Raw genomic sequence first — 26,694 nt, 5'->3', positions numbered from 1 at the left:
CCAGCCCGGCAATGGCCCCTTGGCAGATTGTAAGGTGGCCTAGAGGAATTGTGAAAAAGCTGTTATAATGTGGGTATGATGAAATCAAAAGGGCTGGAGAGCGACAATGCTGTCTGTCCTGTAGTTAGGGCAAGGCTATGAAAGAGATAAATGGCCTCACTGGCATTCCTGCCTTGCGCACATCTCAAAATAATTGGCTTATATTAATCTTTTGATTTTATATTAAGGAAAGGTTATTGCCAATAAAAACATGGCTGCAGCCATTTATTCCATCCGCGGCCTGTTTTTTTTTTTTTTTGTTAAATATGTAACTTTGATGCAACCTTGTTTATTAAATGTGCAGCCAACCTTGATGCAGATGTGATGACAGTGAAGCAATGGATTTATGTTGTTTGAGCTTGTCTTTATAAATGTGGCTCAATGGCAATGTTATGGAATTTGGAAATAAAAATTGCACTCAATGTGTTGAACTGTATATGTAAGTGGTATGAGTTGACATTCCATATGGATCAATGGTCAACGTAAAGTATTTGTCAAAGCACGGTTAATGTCTTGCTATTTTAGTAAAGACAAGTAGAGTTGTACCAATCTGGAACAAAGCAGTAAACTATCAAAGACGCTTTATACGGAGGATGTTCGCCGCATTCACTCAAGCAGCTTACTCAATAGTTAGGATCGCGTCGCAGGAAAGACGTCACACACACATAACATTACCGAATTAGCAGATTCTGGTAAAGCAAATACCTAATGTGTTATGTTGTCCTTTTAACTTCGTGTTGTCCATGTAGTAGTTTTGTGGCCTTTTGTATTCTGTTATTGTTATCTTAGATTCTTTAATTCTTTCTACATCACAGAGAAAACACCAAATCCATACTAAAATTGGTATCAAACCAGTTTATTAACTGATCTGCCAATCACTGTTTTTTCATTGGGGGGGGGGGGGGGTCACTCTGTACAGCGTAAGTTATTACCTCAGGAACCGCCGCAGTCCAACACGCGCAAAGTCTTTCACCCTCGCCCACAGCATCCTCCGTTACCACAGTTTTTTTCTCCGCCTATTTTTATCGGACGTAGTTATTGCTTTGCGTCTCTTCATATTTGGTGAGCAGGTAATGATGTGCTTGAGCTGGTTCTTTTGTTACCGACTTTATCAGGAAACACCAGTGCTCCATATAAGGGTATAACCAGTTTTATTTTTTTCAAGAATAATACTTTTATTCTTGTGACGTTTGATTTCTGCAGCTTATTGGGCCTGTTATGTTGACCCCCTTGTCTGGCAGCTGGAGCAAGGATTCCTGCGCTGTCAGAAGGGGTTATTATGGCACTTCTTGAGTTATGGCTAAAAGTTAATTTGCACGGTTGAGGTTATGTAATGTGTCTTCATGTTATTACTCTAAATAATATATAATTACGTTGTCATGTTTGGGGAATGTAGAAGAAACGAACTTTGGGTCTGCTAGCTGGTGCATACATGTATGTTGAACTACGTTCCTTTCGTAGTGGAAAATTACAGTGATCTTGTGTTTTGTTGTATGTGGTGATGAAATGTAATGACCCTTGTTTCGCAAGAGTCAATAGCTTTTAAAATGACATAACAGTTCATTTTCCTTTCTGGAATGTCTTGTGAGTGTTCATTCTGAAGTAATGAATCTCAATTCTGCAAGCTCTCGATATGCAGTTGTGTGTGTTTTACCCCAGTGGAGTGTTAAAAGTACATAGTATATCAGAGTACTGCTTTTTTTATATAAGTAGGTGTTTGCATGACGAGTCTTTGCCTTTCCTGTAGCTATTTCTTGTAGGGGTTTAAATGTCTTTTTTACTGATTTTGCTGGAACCTCCCTTTGCTGACTGAGTTAAGAATCTGTTACAGAATTGCTGATACCTCTGTGGACTGATTTATGCATGATGAAAAGTGCAACATTAGTTTTGTATTAGTTATTGATATATATTGTACTGTGGCGGGTATGATCTGCAGATGAGTTAGCATTTATGGTAAAGGTATGATCAGCATATGAGTTAGCATTTACAGTAAAGGAAGAAGTTAATTCTTCCATACAAGGGGATACATGCAGATACTGATCATTTTTCCCTTTTATGTACAGAACATTATAGTGTATTATGATGTGTGATGAGCATCATCATCAGCCCCCTTTTTTTCCATTTTTTACATGGGGTTGGGGTGTATCGTATTAACTGTCGCCAACTCTCTTGATTCAGTGCCTCACTCTTGCCTGACTGTCACAGACCTTCTTTCACACAATCCATCCACCTCTTTGCTGGCCATCCTCGCTTTCTCTTTCCTTCTTCCTGTATGTCCCAAATATTCCTCACCAGATTGTCTTCTGCTTTTCTACACGTGCCCAAACCACTGTAATCTGTTATCTTCTATCTTTTCTGCAGTTGGAGCTACTTTGGCTTCTGCTCTTATGTTCTCATTTCTGTCCCACAGTGTGCATCCTACCACCTTTCTCAGGCACTTCATTTCCATCACCTCTAACTTTTTCAGCTGTTCTGCCTTTTACTGCCAAGGTTTCTGTACCATACAGTAGCACTGGTCGCACCATTGTCTTGTGCACCTTACTTTTCAGCTTCTTTGGCATTCTGTCATAGTCTACGCCTGATACTCTGTGCCAGTTAGCTGCAGCCCCTCTGATTCTAGCTTTGAGCTCTTCATTCAGACTACCCTTCTCCTCAACTACCCTTCCCAGATACTTCAAGCTGTTTACCTGTTCCACTTTCTTCCCTTCTATCTCTGTTCTCAGCTTCTGATTTCCCCAATTTGCTGCCGTTACCACCATCTTATCTGTCTCGTTTTTAATGTCTCCAAGTCTTTTGGGTTTCTAATACCATGACTGGAATGGACCCCATTCCTAAGTCGAAGTACGATTAAAGTTCATGAAATTAGTATTGTTTCACTCTTTGATGTTAGCCAAAAGTGCTCTTCTCAGCACCCACAATGTGCCCAGTAATGACTCCTGAAATTTGTACGGTGTTACATGAATTGGTAACGTATCTAAATACGATTGTAAATTCTTTTTTTTATAAAACAAGTTTTGCTTCTACTACTATTGGAACTGTCTGGGTATCTTTCTTCCACATGGCTCTTGTTTCTACCTGCAGATCAAGGTATTTTATGACTTTGTGTCTCTCTGTACGCAAGCCACTGTAGTCACTGGGTGTGGCGATTTCAGTGATCAATGCTACTTTTGTCTTCTTTTCTTGGACCACTATATCCGTTTTTCTAGCAACTGTCTTTTGGACGGTTGGTATTGGGTGATCCCATGTGATATAAACTTCATCATTTTCTATGATCCTTTGTGGCTCATGTTTCCAGTGCTTTTCAGCCACTTCAGTACCATAATGTTTGCACAATCTCCATTGTAACAGTCTCACCACTTTATTATGCCTTTCAGTATACAGTCCCTCTGCCATTAGTGCGTCGCAACAAGGTGTGAAAACCTACATATGTCTGTTTCTTCCACATGTTCAATGAACTTTGTAAACCAGCGTGTACGTAGCCCACTGTCTTGGGCTGTTAATAGTAACCTTTCATTTCTTGATATGAATTCACCTCTCCTTAACCATTCCTGCATTCATTCTTGATCAACATGAGTCTCTTCCAGAAATTTTCTATACTTGCAGCTATATTTATGTTTTTTCCACATTTCTTGCCTTCTCATCTGGTCCTTCACCTTCTATTCTTTCTTTTGATTTTTAGCACATTCAGTTGCCTGGTTTTTATCCACTTCTGGTTTGATTTCCATTCCTGCTTGACATCGATATGCTTCTGCTAAATTAAGCAGAGATGTCATCTTATATTTATTCTCCTCATGTTTCAAAACTTTCACTACATTTGGATCCTGTTAGGTCAGTAGATATGTGTGGAGTCCCACGATTACAGATCTATACATGTAATCAGTTTCAAGGAGGCCCATCCCTCCTTCAGAACGGGGAATATATAATCTTGGTATACACTGATTTTTATAAATCATTTGGTGAGCATGAACCCAGCCAATGGGGATGCACAAGCCAGTGCATTTCTTTGTGCCGGTCCCAAGCCCGGATAAATGGGGAGGGTTGCGAAAGGAAGGGCATCTGACATAAAACCTCTGCCAAATGACTTTATGTGGAGAACATTTCATATTTCCATACCGGATCGGTCGAGGCCCGGGTTAACAACGACCGCCACCAGTACTGTTAGCCAACAGGGTGCTGGCGGAAGTTGGGCTACTGTTGGCTGAAGGAGAAGAGGAGGGGGAAGGCATGCCCGATGGCAGGAAGAGAGGAGGAAGGTTAGGAGTGTAGTAGTGAGGGTAGAAACTTTGAATGTTGGCAGTATGACTGGTATATGGAGAGAGCTAGCTGATATGATGGAGAGAAGGAAGGTTGATGTATTGTGCATGCAAGAGACCAGATGGAAGGGAAGTAAGGCCAGGTGTATAGGAGATGGGTTCAAATTGTTCTATCATGGTGTGGATGGCAGGAGAAATGGGGTAGGGGTTATACTCAAGGAACAGTATGCCAAGAGTGTTTTGGAGGTGAAGAGAGTCTCTGATAGAGTGATGTTTATGAAGCTTGAAATTGATGGTGTAATGATGAATGTTAGTGCATATTCTCCACAAGTTGGGTGTGCGATGGATGAGAAAGAAAAAGTTTGGAGTGAGTTGGATGAAGTGGTGGTGAGTGTACCCAAGGGTGAGAGACTAGTGATTGGAGCGGACTTCAATGTGCATGTTGGTGAAGTGAACAGAGGGGATGAGGAAATGATGGGTAGGTATGGTGTTAAGGAGAGGAATGCAGAAGGTCAGATGATTGTGGATTTTGCAAAAAGGATGGACATGGCTGTGATGAATACGTATTTTAAGAAGAGGGATGAGCATGGGGTGACATACAAGAGTGGAGAAAGATGCATACAGATGGATTATATCCTATGTAGGAGGGCCAGTCTGAAGGAGACTGGAAATGTAAAGTGGTGACAGGGGAAAGTGTAGTTAAGCAGCATAGAATGGTGGTCTGTAGGATGACGTTGGTGATCAAGAAGAGGAAGAGGAGTGTGAAAGCAGTGCCAAGGATTAAATGGTGTAAGTTAAAAAAAAAAAAAAGTGTGATTGTGAGGTGGAGTTCAGGGAAGAGTTAAGACAGGCACTGGGAGGCAGTGAAGAGTTACCGAATAGCTGGGTAACTACAGCAGAGCTAGTAAGGGAGACTGCTAGAAAGGTGTTTGGTGTGACATCTGGACATAGGAAGGAGGACAAGGAGACCTGGTGGTGGAATGAGGAAGTACAGGAGAGTATACAGAGGAAGAGTCTGGCGAAGAAGTGAATTGTCAAAGAGATGAAAAAAGTAGACATGAGTATAAGGAGATGAGGCGAATGGCAAAGAGAGAGGTGGCAAAAGCTAAGGATAAGGCATATGGAGAGTTGTATGAGAGATTGGACACTAAATTGGCTAGACAGAGGGACAGAGCTGGGAAAGATGTGCAGCAGGTAAGGGTGATAAAGGATAGTTAGGGAAGCTTACACACAATGTCACAGATGTCACACCAAACACCTTCTTTAAAGTTTTTTTTTTTTTTTTGTCTATTCCTTCTAGCATGTCGAGGGATCAGTTGCTAGTGTCCTCTCCTGCTCAGCTGGTGAACCTGGGAATATTGAGGCAATGTTACAATTGCCTCATGTACACAGACAACCCTCTCCTCCTCCCACAAAACACAAATACATGTGAGAGATGCAACTATACAGCCAAACTGGAGGCTGAGCTCTCTCAACATAGGACTGGCAAGACCAGTCAGGAGGAGAAGGTTACCACACACACTATAGACCCAGTCTCACATAGTACCATCACAACCTCAAATCATACACATAAACACACAAAGACATACTCGGAGGCTCTGATCAAAAATCTACCAAAACAGCAGAGGCCACCAAAGCAGACACCCAAACAACCACCACCTCAGAACACATCACCTGCAACACATAGACCTCACAGTCAGAGTGTCAAACAGTCACAGCCCTTAAGGCCAAACAAAATGCCAGACACACTAGTCCTTGGTGACTCCATAGTCAGACACACTGATGTCCCGCTCACCAGACTGAGTAAGGAGAAGGTCACAGTAAGCTGCCTGTCGGGCGCTAGAATCCGCCACATAATGCAAGCACTCAGGTCTCTCAACAGCAGGTACAAATACGACTCAGTCATTGTCCACGCTGGTGTAAACGACCTGAGACGTACCTCCTTGGACTACATGAAAAGAGACATTGAGGAGCTCTCTGATTATGTAGCCCAGGCAGGTATGACCCTGACCTTGAGCAGTATCCTACCTTCACCAAGAATGATGCCACAATACAGAGATAAGATGATCAGCTTTAACAGTTGGCTTAAACACTGGTGTCATTCAAAGGGGATCCAGTGTCTGTCTGCCTGGGATGACATGCTGGACAAGCCACGCTGCTTCGCAAGGGATGGCTTGCACCTGTCACCCTGGGATTCCGGATATTGGCAAAGGCTCTTGCCACCCCATAGTGCCTTTTTAGGCAAGGCTCAAATTCTAAACCTACCACCCTAGAACACAAAAAGGAAAAACTAAGGGTAATGCTGCTCAATGCCAGAAGTCTGAATCTCAAAATGCACGCACTCGAGGCCCTTCTCAGTATGGAGAACATCGATGTCTGTGCTGTGACAGAAACCTGGTTCAAGGCTCCTGAGAGCACCCCAGCACTATCAGGTTTTACCTCATATCATGCGTTCCGGCCCCAAAATCCGGACAGTACCAAGAAAGGAGGGGGGGTATCCATATTCATCAAGGACACCCACACCTCAAGACTGGTTGCAACGCACGATGCATCGGAGACCATCCAGGTGCAATTAACCATAGGCAGGACTGCTCTGCAAATTGTAGCATGTTACAGGCCACCCTCACAAACTCAGGAACCTCACATGGCCTTCCTGAAAACACTAGAGGGGATAAATGTATCACCAAACACCATCATACTAGGTGACTTCAATTACCCTAATATAGACTGGGAACACTACTCAAGCCCAAACACCCTAGCCCAAAAGTTCCTGGAATTCATAAACTCAAATGCCATGGAACAACTAGTTACCATCCCCACAAGAGGAGATAACATACTTGACCTCATCATCACGAACATGGGAGCACAATGTTCAACACCGGAAGTATACCCCTCACTGGTGAGATCAGATCACAAACTAATCTCGCTGGAGGTCCTCATCCCACCCCACCTGAAATAAAAAGACCACAGTAAAGAACTTCTCGAAAGCCGACTTCACACTTCTAAAGACTAGTGTGGTCTCCTTTAAGGCCCCGAGCCGGCGGAAAACAGTACACAAGCCGCTGAATCACTTACAAATGCCTTCTACCAGCACCTGCAGGACTGCATGGATAAGGCAATCCCAAGCAAAACAAAGACTCTTTGTACCAAAGGCAAGCGTCCAGTCTGGTGGACCCCAGCCATAAACAAACTCTACAACAAAAGGAGGAAGCTACTACAAGATAGAGCAAAATCCTTAAAAGGTAAGACACCCTTGATCACTATAAGTAAAAACTAAGAGCTCTCATAAAATCATCCAAAGCAAATTTTGAGAGAAAAATAGCTAAAGTCTCAAAAGACAATCATAAGGCCTTCTTTAGCTATGTTAGAAACCTGGGAGGAAACTCCCAGATATGCTCAGAACTAGTTCAAAATGATGTGAAGATTACTGATCCTACGGACATTGCCAACATACTGGCTGACAGGTTCAGTGCAAACTTCTCCCCCCGCCCCAAAAGGAGAGATATCTATACCAAATGATTGCAGCCCCCCAAACATCTCCAACGCCCAAGTGAGAACTGCTCTCTCCAAAGCAAAAAACACAGCATCCATGGGACCTGATGGTGTCCCCGGCTGTGTGCTCCACGAACTCAATGAGGAATTAAACCCACAGCTAGGACAGCTGTTTAATCAAAGTCTTACCTCTGGATACGCACCCAGGAGTGGCGCACTGCAACTGTGGTCCCACTTCACAAAGGCGGTGCCTCCACCGACCCTGGAAATTACTGGCCCATTAGCTTGACAAGCCTTATCTGCAAAGCCATGGAGAGGATCATAATGGACCTCATAAATAAAGACATAGGAATTTGCAGACTTTGGATCCAACCCAGTTTGGCTTTGTCAAAGGCAGATCATGCCTTTTAAACTTGGTTGACTTTTTCGAAACAGTCACCAAAGCCGTTGATGAGGGAAAGGCAGTCCATACAGCCTACCTCGATCTGGCGAAGGCCTTCGATACAATACCCCACTCGGGTATCATTGAAAAACTCATCAGCTTAAATATTAACCCATACATCACAAGATGGGTTGCAAACTGGCTGAGTGACAGAACCCACAAGGTCAGAGTTGCTGGCGCCATGTCAGACTCAAAGCCTGTCACAAGTGGTGTCCCACAGGGCTCAGTCCTGGGCCCACTCTTGTTTGGCATCTACTTCTCAAGTACAAGCAAACACAGGAGGGTTATGGCTGACAAAGTTTGCAGATGACTGCAAACTGAAGCCATAGTAGAAAACACATCTGACACAGATATCCTTCAGAAGGGTCTCACAGAAACGGATAACTGGTGCCAGAGCCGTGGCCTAAAGTTAAATGCCAAAAAATGCATAGTCATACCCTTCGGGAAAAACAAGGTTACCCCTAGCTACCAAATAGGTGGCAATCCACTGAGCACAGAAGAAGTTATCAGGACCTGGGGACCCAGGTTGATAGTAGTCTGTCATTCGACACCCATGTAGCTAAAGTAGTTAGGAAGACCTTCTACATTGCCCACCTTATCATGAAGGGATTCTCATCTAGATCAAGGGAGGTCATTGTCTCCCTCTACTCATCACTCATCAGACCAATGATTGAGTACAATGCCCCATTCGGAATGTATCTGACCCGACACTTGCAGCAGCTGGAGAGGCCACAAAAGTTCCTCACCAAAAGGATAAAGGGTCTCAGAAATCTGTCCTATGCTGCCCGACTGAAAGAACTCCAGCTCTATTCAGTCGCCACCGCTTGCTCAGAGGTGACCTTTGCCTAACATACAAGGCCATGTCAAACCCAGATTTGATGAATATGCTTCACCTCAAAAATCTAGATCCATCAGAGCCACAAGGGCGGAGACTTAAACCTCGACACGGCTATTAATAGGACGTGCTGGAGGGATAGATTCATCAACCAAAGACTCCCTATGCTGTGGAACAAAATCCCGGTATATGTGAGGCAGAGCACCTCGCTGGCCTTGTTCAAGAGAAATCTTGACCAATGGATGGGAGATCGCAGATATACCCCAGGGATTACCTCAGTGTCACTGCTCGACAGAGGCACAGCAAAATAATGGGTATAGTTCCCCATACTAAAGGGGTGGCGTAAGCCACAAAACGATGGGCTAGGCTTGTAAATGCCCTCGGGCAGATAGCCTAGTATGAACCTATGAACCTATGAACAAGTGAGGAGAGTGTGTTGAGTAGATGGAAAGAGTACTGTGAAGGGCTGATGAATGAAGAGAATGAGAGAGAGAGAGAAGGTTGGATGATGTGGTTATACTGAATCAGGAGGTGAAACAGATTAGCAATGAGGTAGTAAGGACAGCTATGAAGAGGATGAAGAATGGAAGGGCTGTTGGCCCAGATGGGCGTACCAGTGGAAGCACAGAGGTGCTTAGGAAAAATGGCAGTAGGATTTTTAACCAGATTGTTTAATGAAATTTTTGAAGTCAGAGGATGCCTGAGGAGTGGCGAAAGTGTTTTGGTACCTATCTTTAAGAATAAGGGTGATGTGCAGAGCTGTAGTAACTACAAAGGGATAAAATTGATCAGTCACAGCTTGAAGTTATGGGAAAGAGTAGTGGAAGCTAGGTTAAGAAGAGAGGTGATGATTAGTGATCAGCGGTATGGTTTCATGCCAGGAAAGAGCACTACATATGCAATGTTTGCTCTGAGAGTGTTGTTGGAGAAATACAGAGAAGGTCAGAAGGAGTTGCATTGTACCTTTATGGACTTGGAAAAAGCATATAAAAGGGTGCCTAGAGAGGAGTTGTGGTATTGTATGAGGAAGTCGGGAGTGGCAGAGAAGTATGTAAGAGTGGTACAGGATATTACGAGGGTAGTATGACATTGGTGAGGACTGCGGTGGGAGTGACAGATACGTTTAAGGTGGAGGTGGAATTACATCAAGGATCAGCTCTGAGCCTTTTCTTATTTGCAGTGAAGATGGACAGGTTGACAGATGAGATCAGACAGGAGGCCCTGTGGACTATGATGTTTGCAGATGACATTGTGATATGTAGTGAGAGTAGGGACCAGATTGAGGAGAACCTGGAGAGGTGGAGAGATGCTTTAGAGAGGAGAGGAATAAAGGTCACCAAGGCTAAAACAGAATATGTGTGTGTAAATGAGAGGGAGGGTAGAGGAATGGTGAGGATACAGGGAGTAGAGCTGGTAAAGGTGGATGAGTTTAAGTACTTGGGATCAACAGTTCAGAGTAATGGTGAGTGTGGAAGAGAGGTGAAGAAGAGAGTACAGGCAGGCTGGAATGGGTGGAGAAGAGTGTCAAGAGTGATTTGTGAGGAAGAGAGGTGAAGAAGAGAGTACAGGCAGGGTGGAATGGGTGGAGAAGAGTGTCAGGAGTGATTTGTGACAGAGTGGTACCAGTGAGAGTGAAAGGGAAGGTCTACAAGAGGGTAGTGAGACCAACTATGTTATATGGGTTGGAGACTGTGGCATTGACAAAAAGGTAGGAGTCAGAGCTGGATGTGGCAGAGTTAAAGATGTTAAGATTTGCACTGGGTGTGACTAGGATGGACAGGATTAGGAATCGGTATTAGAGGGTCAGCTCAGGTTGGACAGTTTGGAGATAAAGCAAGAGAGGCGAGATTGCGTTGGTTTGGACATGTACTGAGGAGGGATGCTGGGTATATTGGGAAAAGGATGCTAAGGATGGAGCTGCCAGGTAAGAGAAAAAGAGGAAGGCCTAAGATAAGGTTTATGGATGTGGTGAGAGAGGACATGCAGGCGGTTGGTGTGAAAGAGCATGATGTAGAGGACAGGAAGAAATGGAAACGGATGATCCGCTGTGGCGACCCCTAACGGGAACAGCCGAAAGATGATGATGATTTGGTGAGCATGAAGCATCCTTCTTGTTTTAATATCTAATCTATCCAACACTTTTTGGGGCCAGTCAGTCACTCCAAAACTGTCAGGACAGGAAGAGCAAATTGATTTATGGCTTGGATCTTGTTCCTAGATCTCAGTGCTTTTCTCAGGATTAATTTAAGTCTTCTAATGTATTCCTTGCTGAACTTTATTCGCATTTGTTCATGTTTTATTACTGATCCTTCAACAGTTTCCGAGTATTTGTACACTCCCTCTTGCTCAAGTTTTTATATCACATTCTTGTTCCAAACTGATGTTTTCCTGGTGCTGCAGGTTTCCTTTTTTAAAGGTTGCTTTTGCACATTTATCAAGACCAAATGACATTCCAATATCATCTGAAAAAGTTGGCAACCTGCAGCTGTGCTTTCAGTTCCTCAGCTGTGCTTTCAGTTCCTCATCTGATGAGCTATACAGTTTTAAATCATCCTCAAAGAGAAGATGAGAAGTCAAGACTTTGTTGTTTCTAGAAGCCAAATTGTAGCCATGGCATAAGCTGTTAAGTACACAGATTAATGGCAAGGCAGAATAGCCGCAGTGATAGTCACCCTGGAATATCCGACTTTTAATTTTTGTCCCTGGGATAATCTGTCCTTTATCATTGCTTAATTGCAAAGTGGTCTGCCACTATTTCATGGTTGCTGTAATGTAGTCGGGTAGTGTAGGGTGCATCTTTTGCATTTTTATGCAATTTTTTTTTATCCACGAATGTGGGATACTATCAAATGCTTTTTTTGTAACCAATCCATGCCATACTTAGATTCTTCCCCTTCTTACAGTTCTCCACCATAACTTTATTTAACAACAAATGATCCTTTGTTCCATATGACTTTCTTTTATTGCCGTTTTGTTCTGCTGCCATAATTGAGTTTTCTTCTAGATGGCTATAAACTCTGTCAGCATCAATATATGTCGTCGGAAGACAAGGTATTGGTCTATAATTGTTAGGGTAGCTTGCAAGTTCACTCTTAAGTAAGAGCATTGTTTTTCCTGTTTGTTAACCAGTGCGGTGTGTGTTCGGGGTGCACATGTAAATAGTTCTTACTCATGGTTAGATCCTTGTGCAAAGAAGTTAATACTTTAAGCTAAAAGTTAGGTACTGCATCTGGGCCTGGGTTTTCCAGTTAGAGGCTTTTCGTGTTTCAATCTCTCTGGCTGTTATTTTATCCCATTTCATGTCCTATACCTTTGAACTTCTTATTTTTTCTTTTACTTCTTCTATCCATTTAGCATCTTTATGTTCCACAGGATCTTCATAGATACTTCTCCAAAATGTATCTACGTCCACTTTTTTGGCGGTCTTTCAATTCTTTTTATCTTATTTCCTAATTCTCTATGAAACTTTTTTGGGTCATCAGTAAATTGCTTATTTTATGCTTTTCCCTTATATTTATCTTCGTATCTTCTAAGTCTTTCCGCCTGTTTTGAAAACTATTATCTCCAATAGTGCATAATAGATCATGTCTGTTCTAATAGTGCACATTGCTTTTTATCACATCTTTCTTAATATTTTTGTTGATCTGTTCCCTTTGCTATAATCTTGTAACCATGATACTTCTTGCCTCAGCTGCTTTATAGTTTTCTCTATTCGATATTTCCATGATAGTATTCGCTTTCTCTTCCTCTTTTCCCTCGCTACCCTGTGTTCCTGTGGTAGAACTTTATCAGTTATTAATTTAGCAGCACAGTAATATATACTGTTTACTTCTATTATATTGCATGGATCTCTGTAGACCATCCTAATTACTATGTTCATTTGTTTTATCACGCTTCTCACTTTTGGGGTTTTATTAACCTTCTGCAGTCTATTTCTCTCATTGAACTTGATACATCTGTCTTTGTCTGTTAAATCAAGCGACTCTTCTCTTAACTCATTTTCTTCCATACTGAGGGCACATCCCTTATTTTCTGTTTCTATAGAAAGTTCTGTAATGTCTTCCTGTGGCACATTCTCTTCAATTTCATCCTGTATCATTTGTTGTTCTGTCGTATGGGAACTCACTAGCCTATCGCTCCTCAACATTGATTGCATCAGTGTTTCCACAGTTTCCTGCTCCTTTTAGGGTTACCACCTGTCCCACTTTGTGAGGGACAGTCCCACTTTGGGCAGATGTGTCCTGCAAAAAAAAAAATTGAACAAATGGCAAATGTCCTGAGATTTTAGGACAAAAATATTTCCTATATTTTATGTGATAGTTGCATAAAACAGTTATTCTGTGTCTGAAACACCTAAATGTTATAAGAAACAGAATAAACAACTAAAATGCTACAAGAATAAGGTTTTATTTAGGCAAAAAAGTGAAGTTCTGTCCTTTGTACTGGCTGTGGGTATGTTTTGCCCTGCAAAATCTGACGTTTGTACCAAAAATGTCCCGTTTTGGGCATCTGAAAAGGTGGCAACCCTAGTTCCTTTCCTTGCTGTCTAGCTTCAAATGAATGTTTATACCGATTTCCTGTGGAAGGCTCCAAAATATCTTGATATGGCATCTGACCATTTGCTTCCTGTTCCACTGGTTTCCCCTTAATTTGGATATCCATTGCTCTATCCTGTTGTGGTGCTTTCTGCATTTGATTTTCTACACTGAATCCTTCTCTTTGTGACTGTTCCATTACCTCGAGTTTCTATTTCTTTGACTTCTCCATTGCAAATCTCTCTTTCTACGTTTCCTCTTAGTCTTCTTATTTTTTGTATTGTAAAGTTTTCCATATCTGGATTCCTTTGCCTATATTTTTCTTCAAATATCTTTGTTGCTGCTCTTTTTGTATTAGTTTTGCTTTCTCCTTTGCATAAATATTGCACCATATTAAATCTCTCTTTCTAAATCTTATTTCCCCATTTTGCTGCCATTACCACCATCTTATCTGTGCTTAGTGTCATCCCATGTGCCTTCAGATTTGCGTTCCATTCTCCTATTCTTTGCTGAAGTTCTAGCTCAGTCTGCCTGTACTGCCACATCTTTTGCATACAGCAGCTTTATTGATCCGTCCCCTCCAACCTGTAAGCTAATGTAGTCCATCACCAGTATGAACAGCAGTGGGCTCAGAGTTGAACCCTGATGTACACCCACTCCCACTGGGAACCCCTCTGTGAGGTAGAACACTGTTCGTACTTGTCATTGGGTCCTTGTAGGTAGTCTGCACTAATTCAACCAATGTTTCTGGGACTTCAAACCACCGCAGTACTGCCCTGATCAGCTTTCTTGGGACCTTCTCATATGCTTTCTCCAAGTCTAGGAATGCCCATTTGGACTCTCTCCTCATCTCTAGCTTCTTCTTAAGTATCTGTCTCAGTGCAAACATCGGGTCAGTTGTGCTGCATCCTGATCTGAATCTAAACTGTTCATCTCCCATCTTAAATTATACTACTCTGCGTATCCGTTTATCAGTTGTTCTCTCCAGAACTTTCATGCAATGTGATAGGAGTTTGATGCCTCTGTACTGCCCACAGTTGTGGGTGCTCCCTTTGTTCTTGTACACTGGCATGAGTATGCTTATTCTCCAGTCATCTGGGATGTGCCTTTCTCTCCATGCTGCTATTAGTACCCTCAGGAGCCATTTCTCCCCTATCTCACCCAGCATCTTTATCATGTCTGCTGTGACCTCATCTGATCCTGCTCCTTTCCCTGACTTCACCTTCCTTAGTGCTGTCCTTACTTCTTCTAGGGTGGGCTCCTCTTCTTCTCTTATCATAGTCTGTTTCTGTGGCAGTACAGCTTCTGTGGGGTTTTCTTCATTCAGAAGTTGCTGGAAATGCTCCTTCCATCTGCCTTTGATGTCCTCTGGACTGGTGAACAGGTTGTTGCTGGCATCCCTTATGAAGGGTGTCTGACTGTCTTCTTTATCTTTCTGTCTTTGCCTTGCAACCTGTTTATAGTTTCTTTGTGCCCTTTACTGAGTCACTTTCCAGAAGATGGTACAGTGCCTCAGATGCCCTATTCTTTGCTATTGCAACGTTGTGCCCTTTACTGAGTCACTTTCCAGAAGTTGGTACAGTGCCTCAGATGCCCTATTCTTTGCTATTGCAACTTCTTTCTTAGCCAACCAGTAATCCTTCCTAGCCAACCAGTAATCCTTCCTAGCCTGGTCTGAAAACTATCTCCCATTTCTTGCACTCCTTCTTTCTTTTGATGACTTCCTGTACTTCTGCATTCCACAACCAGCTTTCGTTATGTACCTTATTTCCATACCTGGCTCAGCCACATATCTTTTCTGTAGTCCTAACACATACTGTTTTTAGGTGCTGCCATTCTTCAACTCCACCTATTTCCTTCTCTTCTTGCGGTGCTAGAGCCCTGAGTAATTCCTTGAACCATTGTACTTTCTCTCCAGTCAACGTCCACGTCTTCAGCCTGGTCTCTGTTGACCTTGGAGCCTTCTCTGACCACTGCTTGCAGCTGATTGTGGCAACTAATGTTTTTTGTTGTGGGCTGACTGTTTCACTGGGGATGACTTTGCAATCATGGATTCTACCCCAATGCATTTTCCTTACTAGGATGAAGTCTACCCGAGTTGAATGTTAACTACTCTTGTATGTGATCTTGTGACTGTCTCTCTTTCTGAACCATGTGTTGGCTACTATCAAGCCATTTGCTAGACAGAATTCTAGAATGGCTTTTCCTTCTTTATTCCTGTTGCCCCACCCATGTGGACCCAGGCAGTCCTCATATCCTGTTCTGTCTTCCCGATATGTGTATTCAAGTCGCCCATTATCAACACCAATTCATGTTGTCCTGCTTTATCTAGTAGGTCCTGCAACTGCACTTTTTTCCTCACTATAACACCCCTGCTGTGGGGCATAGGCTGAGATGATGAATACTGCCCTATCAGTACACTGGAGTCTGACTGCCATAACTCTGTCATTTAATTCTGATGATATCCCTTACTGCCTACTAAAGCCTCTCTCTCACCACAATTCCTACACCATTTCTAGCCTGCCCTCCACCTGAGTAGTAGACTCTGGATCCCAAGACAAGTGGCTTTGCTGCACTGCCCTTCCATCTCGTCTCTTGGAAACATGGGATGTCCAGCCTCCTCCTTATCATCATGTCATCCACTTCCAAGCTGAGTCCTGTCAGTGAACCTACATTAAGCGTAGTAATTCTCAGTTCATGTTTGGCAGGTTGGTTGGTTTTACGTCCAGCTTTCGCTCAATAGAGCTATCGTGGGTAACCCAGGCTGGGCAACTAGACACCGACCAGTCAGCTTATTGACCCAGGGCTGCTGGGCTTTATGGTGGGCACACACTGGCTAGTAGGGGCACATGTACCCCTTCCACCATTAACAAGGGTCCCTAGCGTGGGTCAGAGTAGGCGAGGTCCTCAATCCACTTATCACCAGTAACTACTCATGCCCATTTTTGGCAACAGTCAACATGACCGAATCACCTAGAGCCATATTTTACACTGTTGAGTGGCTAGTGCCGCTATGGTGAACAGTCTGTCATCTGTGTTCTCCTATCTTTATTTATTTTATTTTACATTTGTTGACCGGGATGGTCCGACTGGATACATGTCCATTTTCAGTGGAGGCCCGGGGAGAAAAGCTCCACAGAGAAAAAAATACAATACAAATAAGTTTACAAATTACATAGATGAAAAAGATACTAGTTAACATGTTATATACATTCATGGATAGGCTGCTGTTAGCATTAGCACAGAAAAATTGCAACTCTGAGTATACCAATGCATCTCGAGAGACATTAAAGTAACTATGTACAGATTCCAGTTCATTACCTTTCAAGAGTTCAGAGGGATGATAAAGAAGCTACTTGCTATAATACAACAAGATAGGATTAATAGTCAGTTAGAATAGGAATTAGAGAAGTAACCCAATTTTGTTCAAGTAATGTAGGGTGTGCTGTAGATGACAGGAACCTAGTCTGGATTTACACATGGGCATAACCAATGTGTCTTAAGGAATTGGGTAAGATGTTTTTTAAATTGAGATAGTGAGTTAGAGAGTCTTAGGTTATTAGGTAGGGAGTTCCAAACCTTGCCTATAGAATTGGCATAGAGAGCATCCCCTCCCTTGTTGTTGGATTTGATGGTTTGGACCAGTAATCTTTTAGAGGAGCGAAGAGTATTTAGGTTGGAGTAGGGGGTCAGTAAATTATTTAGTGAGGGGGTTCTGTCTGTTTCCTTAATGACTTTATATGCTTCAGAGAGTTGGTTAAGTTTGAGAATATTAGGTAATTCTAACCAGTCAAGTTTCTTTAGGTTAAGGCAGTGATGTGTTCTATAAGGGGCACCTGTTATAAATCTGGCAATGTGATTATAAGTCACAGAGAGTTTATTAATGTCACCTATATTGAGGAAAGAGAATACAGGAGAGGCATACAGTAGTGTGGAGAGGAGATGGGTACGTGCAATAGTTAGTTTGGCAATGGGGGTGAGGAAGTTTTTAATTCTATACAAGGATCCAAGTTTCTTATTGACAGTCTTTATAGTTTGACTGATGTGCAAGTTAAATTTAAGTTTATTGTCAATAGTGACGCCTAGTAGTTTAGTGTTGGTGTCAGGCTCAATTATGGTGCCATTATTAGATTGAACGAAGAAGGTGCTATTATTAGCTAGTGGGGAGTCTTGCACTGGAGGTGGAGCTGAGGTGGGAAAGAATAGTAATAACTTAGTTTTTTTAGGGTTAAGGATGAGATTCCTCTCTGATAGCCATTTTTCAATTGTAGCAAAGCATTGTTGGGTCATTACTTGTAAATCAGGGAGAGTGACATTCGAACAGATAAGGGTGGAGTTGTCTGTGTATTGGATACATGTGGCTTGAGGGATAACTGAGTGAAGTTCATTTATAAACATGGAGAAGAGAAGGGGACCTAGTATGGAGCCTTGGGGAACTCCTATGGTATTGGGTAAGGGTTGAGAGAGCTTATTTTGCCATAGGACTGCCTGTTGCCTTCCAGAGAGGTAGGCATGGAACCAGTTGAGAGCTGAATTATCAAAGTGGAAGGTTTTTAGCGTCTGTAGAAGTAATTGGTGATTGACCATATCAAAGGCTTTTGATAAGTCAAGAAATAGGGCGGAAGATATTTTTTTGTTAGTACGATTTTTATTAATTGAGTCAGTAAAGGAGAGGAGGGCAGTGGTCGTACTATGATGGGGTCTGAAGCCATGTTGAGATTTGGTCAATAGATTGTTTAGGGAGAGGTGATTAAGAAATTGTTTATGGACACATCTTTCCATGATTTTGGCTATTGGAGATAAAATTGCTATGGGTCTGTAGTTAGATGGTTCGGTAGAAGAGCCACCTTTATGGAGCGGTATTACATAGGATATTTTCCAAATAGTGGGGATAGTGGCCTCGGTAATGGTTCTGTTAATCAGGATGGAGATAGGGTAGGCTATAGCATCAGCTGCTATTTGCAGGTATTCAGCTGGGAGTCGATCTGCCGAGAGGGTGGTTGGTTTAAGTTTCTTCAGTAGGTTTTTGATATAGGAGGTGGGTATATGCTGTAACTTAAAGGAGGGGAATGTGTCTTCAATAACGTTAGTCTGGGGAGGGGAAGGGGGAGGTAGTTGATTGGCTAGTGATTGAATAGTCTCAGTAAAGAAGGAGTTAAAGTTGTTAGCTACAACTTCTGGGTTTTTGTCAATAAGTGTCTCTGGGGTAGGAGTGGCTGATTTCCCAGGGTGGAGGAGATTGTTTAAGCCTGCCCAGAACTTCGTAGGGCTGTTCTGGTGTTTTTCTTGAAGGTGACAGAAATAGTTATATAGTATCTTGAGGATACTGCGCACCACAGTAGATGCCCAAAGCAGTTGGTCTGTACAATTCTTCCCCCTGTTGGGCACCATGTAGAGTCTGTGCTGCTGCTCACAGCTCTGTTCATTGGTGAGTTTGAGATGGAAACACTCAGCATGTTTTCCAGACATGGGAGAAACCCCACAGTGACACAGGGAGAACATGTATCCAAACAGGCATTGGTCGGAGGTCAGGATCGAACCTTGTGCATGGGGGAGGTAAAGACCTTAACCACCAAGCTGTATGATCTCTTCTCGAGAGAGCAGCATACATACATACATACACACACACACACACACACATATATATATATATATATATATATATATATATATATATATATATATAAAACAGTTTGACTTCAGAACCGAATACTTGTATTTGCCTTCCACTTATTATTCGTAGGTTCATGGGAAGGTACTAGGCTATCGGCCCAAGGGCCTATGTAAGCCTAGCCAGCAAGGTTCCATAACTTAAACTAAGTAGATTTGCCACTGCTACTCCATATCATTCAAACAGCAATTTTTAACATTGTGTTGTAAATTCTTATCCTTGTCTTTATCTCTGACTTACCTGGTTTATTTTCCATCTCACATGTTTACACAATTTACTCATTCTCCAGTTCAGCATTTTGTTATCCTTGTACAATTGTTCTTCCACCCTTTTATTACTTGTTAGTATCACTAAACCTCAGAATTTTTTTCTGGTACAATTCTGTTCTTCTCAGCTGTTTGCTGCAGCAACTTCAACTTCTAAATATGAATACATCCCTTAATTCAGTAACTGTATTAAAAGTAGAATAAGCAATAGTCACTTGTGACATAGGCAACCTTAAATCTGTATAAAAGTAATCAACCCATATTAATACATCAACATATACAAACATTATACTAAAACATATGTTCTGTACAGCTGAATCAATCCAGCATTACATAAATTGTTCATTTCCTGTCTTCTGTTAAAACATAAGGCCTCATACAAAACATATTTCTGCATGTATTGTTCCCACAGTTTCCATTTTTTTCTTATGTAATTTACTTCTACTCTCTTTTCAAAAAATCTCACTTTTATTCTTTTATCTCTGTTAAAATGTTCACTACTTCAAGTACTACTAGTTTAGACTTAGATTGTCATTTTTTAGTAATAGCTTTTATGTCAGTTATCAGAGTTAAACTTAAGGACTTGCTATGTCCAGCCAATTCAGATCCTGTATCCCAGCTGAAAAAAATAATTTCCTTAGTTAAACTAATTTGCGCACCCAGTATTCGTGATAGAGTACTCCTGTGAATTTTTGAAGTCTGCTGTCTTATTACACTTCGAGAACATTTGTTCTCCGGAACTTCTTCCGCATTACACCTCTAGTATTTACCATCTACTTGAAGAAAATTTCTTTGGAGTTTGCTTGGGGTATAAAACTATGTATGCAAACACTTGCAGGCAAAATTCTAAATTGTTTAGATTGAGTTTCATATTCGGGAGTTATTCATATGTCCTCCCATTGTTTCTTTATGAATTGCTCATCTAATCTACCATCTTAATCTTTCCTGACCTACTCTGATTCCTATAATTATAATGCAGTTTTTATATGCCATACTAATTATCCATTTTTTAACAGCAGCTTCTGCTCTAGATTCAGCTAGAACTCAACTAGTGCAGATATTTCATTTAGGATTCCCTTCTTTTTTTGCCTGTACTCTGATCAGCCCCTGAAAGGGAAGACAATGTCTAGCCTGCAGTCCAAATGTCTTTTGGCCTCTTCCCAGTCTGTTGTCTTTCCCCTCTAATTATTTGTTCCCAATACCATGGTTCCTTTGCCAGCTTCCTCCATTAAATTTCAGTTACCTGTTGCCTATTCTGTCTACTTGTAATTGCAGTTATCCCTATTGGTAGAATCTCCTTTCTCTGTTGGCTTAGTTCTTAGTATACTTTTTGCTACTTTGTGAATTTAATATTCTGTACAACTGTTACTCTCCTTAAGGATTTGCATCCAAAATTCCACTCTTTCCTTATTTCTTGAATTACCCCTCCCCCCAGCTTCATCAGCATCCTTTTTCACAATGTATTGCAGCTTTTTGTTTTGTGTTAACGTACAAGAGCCTTAACTGCGAAGCTGTAAAATGTCCTGTGAAATAGAGTAATCCTTAACTTCTGTTGGAAGGATCATTTTATTCCATTTGACTCAACCTCTTCCACTCTCAGATAAAGTCTTTCAATTCTTTATTAATTACTATCCACAACTTTTTATATGGTTGATAAAACTATGCCTGACCTGTGTGTAAAAGTAAAGAGTTTCCAGTTTCTCAGTTTTTGTATATTTTCTTTTGTTTAGTCTTTTCCCACAGAGCCTTAATTGCCATAACAGAATCAGTTTTTACCCATACTGCTAAGTCCTTCCTTTTGTCATGTCCCCTTAAGTATGGGTATTGCGGAACCAATTCATGTGTGGGTGCACAGTTTACAGCTAGCTATAGCCTTTGCTAATTAATTTTATTAAGTTTATATTCCATCCTTGTCTGGTTCTCTAAGGTACAAAATAATGTCATCCATAAATAAAGCCAGCTTTCTTGCCTATCATACCAATTATATCCTTGAATTTCAACCTTATTTTCTTTGCCAGTAGTTGTAAATATAACTCAGATGAAGGTGAAAGACGATACCCGTGGTTTATGGGAGAGGAACCCTTCCACTTTGATTTTGTCTCTGATTCCTCATGTATTCACATAATTAACTTCATTATTGTATTGGGAAATGCAAATGCATCCATTGCTATACTCATAAAATCCCAGCTTACTCTGCATCAAGACCCACCAACAACAATGGTATTTTCTTACATTTTCCATCCCCTTGGATCATCGTTTTATTATTGTTGTCAAAATGTTTGTCTCCCTCCACAAAACCACATCGAACCATGTCTATCAGTTTTGGCAACATCTTTGCAATTATTTTAACTATTATACATATAATATACTTTATAATCATGGTTTAAAATTGAAATGGGCTTATATGAAGCTTTATCTGATGATAAGTATTATAGCCAACACACCTTTTTTCCAAGATGTTGGTGTTTCCCCTCCTTTTTAAAATGCTGTTAAACAAAACCTTCCAGACCTTTATCACTTTTGTTCCTCCTAGTTTCCAAACATGTACTGGAATACCATCTTCTCCTGGAGATTTTCTTGCAGATTTGTTATACATATCATCTCTTCTTAGCTTAACTGTTAATCGTTGAGCATCATTTACCTCTTACTCTTGCAACTCTAATTGTATGTATGTATATGTCTGTCTTTTAAGCATGTGCAGTTGTATGTATGTCTTCTCAATTCAAGCATGATGCATGTAATTTTGTTAAGACTTCACTTGTGGTGTCTAAACGACGAAGTTTACTTTGACTTTGCATATTTAAGTCCTTCATAAATATTTCCCAATGTGCTTTTTATTGATTTCCACATTTCTCTGCTTTATACAAATTTTATAAAATTTCTGAAATATCTCCAATACCTGTACAGGATCTCTGATTTATTCTGGTTATAGGCTCCCTAAGTTTGGCAACAACCCTTTCTACTTTCTGTTGCTGAAGTTGTTGTGCCAGAGGTTTTGGTGCACTGGAGTTACCAAAAAAAAGGAGAAAAAGTTTCTTAGCGCTCTTTCTAAACGCATGCATAGTGTCCAAATACTCCTTTTTTTCTCTTAAACACTCTGCAGTTACACCTCTGATTGTTTTGTGAGATTTCCTTTATTCTGTAATGTTCTAACCTTTTTCAGCCCCTCTAAATAATTCTTATTTCTTAATCATGTCTCTTTCTTTTATTTCCGTTCTATTTTTCAACTCCACTTTCAGTTTGTCCCACTCATTAGCTGTAACTTGTGGAATAGTTTATGCTTTTCTTAATAACTCCTAAATAATTTGCACCACCCGTTGCTTAAATTTCTCTCTTTTGAACAGGTAGGTGGGGAAGCACCAATGTCACATCTTTATTTCATTACCCTGCATTTTTATATTTGCAAGTTACTGGTGCATACTCTAATTTCGTTATTGGATGTGTGTGTCAATGTTCTCAATTAAATGCACATGTTCATGTGAAATATAATTTCACTCTAGTGTAGCCCAGTTATTGTATCTTAGGGAATAACGTGTAATTTCTGAGTTCCTTCTACTGAATTAACTCCTTCCATACCAGATATTTTCATAAATTTCTTCAGAAGTGTACTCTTTCGTTATATTTTCCTTTCTAGGTTCTTTAGATACTGCCTCATAGTTGCAAATCAGGTGCCATTCCCCACCTATAATTAATATTCCCCGCTGAAATCTGATTATTTCTCCTATTTTTTAAGCTCTATTATAGCAGTCTTAGGTGGAATATAAATGTCAGTGCAATCTTCATCCTTTGCCAGTAGCCCCTTACTACCATAAATCTGCCATTATTATCTTTTTCCCCCTCTCTTGTATCAGTATTGTAGCTCCTCTAGCAATTAATATAAGTACTCTTCTTTTCCTTTGTTCCTGGCGTTCCTGGTATTCTGCTGAATATCCATCCTGAAATCCTTTTCTTAATCAAATTCACATGCCCAGTTCTTTCCAAATGTCTTCTTGTACCATTACTATTTGCACTCTGCATTTCTTCCTATAATTAGTCTTTCCTTTTTGTCTATACTTGTGAGATCAGTAACATTCCAAGATAATATGAAAAAGTGCCACCATATAAGAAACCATTATTCCCACCTATTTTATATGGCAGCTGTTTTAAATGTCTGTTTCCAGCTTTTGTGATACATGATCCCGGGAACTATCGACCTATTAGCCTGACGAGCGTGGTCTGCAAGGCTATGGAACGTATCATCACGGAACTCATAAAGACATTGGTAACCTCCAAACTCTGGAACCCACCCAGTTCGGGTTTGTGAAAGGCAGATCATGCCTCCTGAACCCGATCAACTTCTTTGAGGCAGTCACCAAAGCCGTGGATGAGGGTAAGGTGGCTCACGCAGCCTATCTTGACCTTGCCAATACTTTCGACACCATTCCCCATTCTGGAATTATAGCTAAACTAGGTATAAATCCCTACGTCACAAGATGGGTTGCCAACTGGCTCACTGACAGAACCCACACTGTAAAAGTTGCAGACTCCAAATCTGACCTCAAAGCAGTGACAAGTGGAGTACCACAGGGTTCCGTCCTGGGACCTCTCCTGTTTGGTATCTACTTGGCCTCTGGCTAGCTAAGTTTGCAGATGACTGCAAACTAGGAGCCATAGTCAAGTCCCCAAATGATGTGGACATCCTATTGAAGGGCCTCACTGAGACAGATGCCTGGTGTCAGAACCATGGCCTCAAGCTCAATGCCAAAAAGTGCAATGTCATCCCCTTTGGTAAAAACTCTGTACCCATGAACTACCACATAGGCAGCAATCTACTTAACACTGAATGCGTGATAAGAGACCTTGGGACCCAGGTGGACAGTAGTCTCTCCTTTGATAGTCACATCGCCACAGTAGTCAGGAAGTCCTTCTACGTGGCACACCTTATCATAGAAGGGTTCTCATCCAGGAAAAAAGAGGTCATTGTTCCCCTCTACTCATCGCTCATTAGACCCATTATAGAGTACAATGCCCGTTTTGGAATGTACCTCACAAGACATCTGCAGCAGTTGGAAAGGCCACAGAAGTACCTCACAAAGAGGATTACTGGCCTCCAACAAATGTCCTACACTTACTGCCTCAAAATAACTCCAGCTTTACTCCGTAGCACATCGCCTACTCTGAGGTGATCGCTGCCTAACATATAAAGCTGTGTCAAACCCAGAGCTGTTGGCATGCTACACCTAAAGAAATCCCAATCCCTCCAAGCTACACGCTCTAGGGACCTAAACCTTGTCACCACAATAAACAGGACATGATGGAGGGATGGATTCCTGTCCCAGAGACTTCCTATACTCTGGAACAAGCTGCCCATCTATGTCGAGCAAAGTTCTTCATTAGTACTCTTCAAGAAAAATCTTTATGAGTGGATGGGAAATAGGAAATACACCCCAGGGATCACTTCTGTGTGTCTGCTGGACAGTGGCACAGGAAAATAACTTTCTTGGTGGCGTAAGCTATGGAACCTTGCTGGATAGGCTTAAGTAGGCCCTTGGGCCAATAGCCTAGTACCTACCTATGCACCCACTAATGTTCAACAGATTAATCCTTTATACATTTTTTTTATTATTGACATTGAAAACTGTCCCATTTTACAAGACATTTTGTTTTAATGTAAACCCTCAAAAAAAAAAGATGCACCTCCACAATACCCCATAACCTGATAATTTAATACAAACACACAAAACTGTGTGCATCTTCAAATATTGAAGTTTAATCATACTAACAGCAACAGTTGTCTCAGACAGCTGCAAACACAGGCCTTAATTAAGCTAAAGTTCTAGTTATCCATGCTAAGATGCATGCTTATTGTGTGTGCTTCTACTTACACTAATTGGTTTCTGTTCTTTTTTATCTTTCTTCCCCTCCTAGATGTGAAAAGCAGCTTGCATGCTTTCAGAAAACAAACTTTTAACGTTGAAGAAACCAGTGTCATGGCTTGTTATTCCCCAGTTATCAGATTTTCTCCATGGAAAAGTAAGAGAAAAAATATACTCCTCTGCTGCAGGCTTCTAAAGATGAGCTGAAACATGTATTGCTAAAAGAAAACTTTTCATTCTATTCAGTGTTCTCTTTCCTTTTTCCAATTGTTATTAGTTTAAGCCAAGGGTCTTAATTCACATATTTTCTCCTATGCAAAAGTAAGGGAGACCATATCAGCTTTACATATTTATGATCTCTGTACTTTTGCACCCCAACCTCCACCTCAGTAACCCAAGCTTAGAGCTACTAACTTAAAACTGCTTTTGTCTAGCCTTTTTTCTTTGTTTGCATTTTATGCCCACATTTCTTAATATTAAAAAAGAAAACAGAGGAGAAAATGGCATCTGTATACTTAAGTGACTCGTTATCACATACAAGAACAAAAATGCTTTATTATCAAACACAAGTTTCAGATGGATACTGTTAAGAATAGAAATTGTTTTACTTAGTTATTTTTTTCCTTATTCTCCCACCTGTCTTTCCATAAAATATTAATGCCATGAGTGAGGCAAATGCCTTACAGTTCCCCACAGGTTTAACAACGTCAACAAAAATACTCTTGTGTCTGCTTTTTCTTAAACAGACATATATTTCACAAATGCGATTTGATGCTTTGCAGTCCCGTATTCATTCTGTAATTTTCATGTTGCTGGTTGTCTTACTAGTTCAACTCAGTCTCCCAGCTTGAGACTCTGGTTAAATTCCAAGATACTCGAGGTTTCTTTAGTTAACTCCTGTGCTTTTCTGTCTCTTCCATTGTTTCCTGGTAAAGGAAAATGTAAAAGGTTTCATTGACATAGTCTTTCCTTGATTTTTTTTTTATTATCAGAAAAATGAGAAGTAGAGTCCCTTCCTGCTTGATGGCTCATTTTTTTGTTGGGCAAATGTTTGTATTGCCTCCTTAGCCTGTTCTGCATAAAAAAATGGCTTTGATCCTCCAGCAAAAAATTATTCTGAAGACAGCTGGATATTGCAGCTTGAATCTCGCACCTGCCTGTCGATATTCCCTGTTGCTGGAGTAAATTTGTTTCTCTTATGCCTGGTGTACAGTGCATAGTAATTTTCTACAAACACTCTGCTGTCTCCAACTTGTAATACTTTGCCATATTGTCAGTATCAACTCTTTCTGCTGGTTAAATTTGC

The 26,694-nt window shown here is 41.1% G+C and overlaps 1 protein-coding gene across 5 annotated transcripts in view; it reads left to right on the top strand.

Annotated features, from left to right (window-relative positions):
• The first annotated feature begins 670 nt into the window (after window positions 1-670).
• The window catches only part of USP20 (ubiquitin specific peptidase 20), a 5,014,215-nt gene continuing 4,988,191 nt past the window's right edge, over window positions 671-26,694 (top strand). The window contains exon 1 of one of the 5 annotated variants that reach the window (XM_044058629.1): window positions 671-731. The gene's annotated coding sequence lies outside the window, so the exon portion shown is untranslated. Of the gene's footprint in view, window positions 732-982; window positions 1,179-26,694 lie in introns of those variants that run through there. The other 4 variants (XM_044058630.1, XM_044058628.1, XM_044058626.1 and 1 more) reach the window with 4 other exon arrangements.

This window comes from Protopterus annectens, chromosome 16.part0, assembly GCF_019279795.1.
Source record: "Protopterus annectens isolate FY-2018-M chromosome 16.part0, PAN1.0, whole genome shotgun sequence".
In the NCBI taxonomy this organism is placed as follows: domain Eukaryota; kingdom Metazoa; phylum Chordata; order Ceratodontiformes; family Protopteridae; genus Protopterus; species Protopterus annectens.
This window is presented reverse-complemented; position numbering and strand designations above follow the sequence as displayed.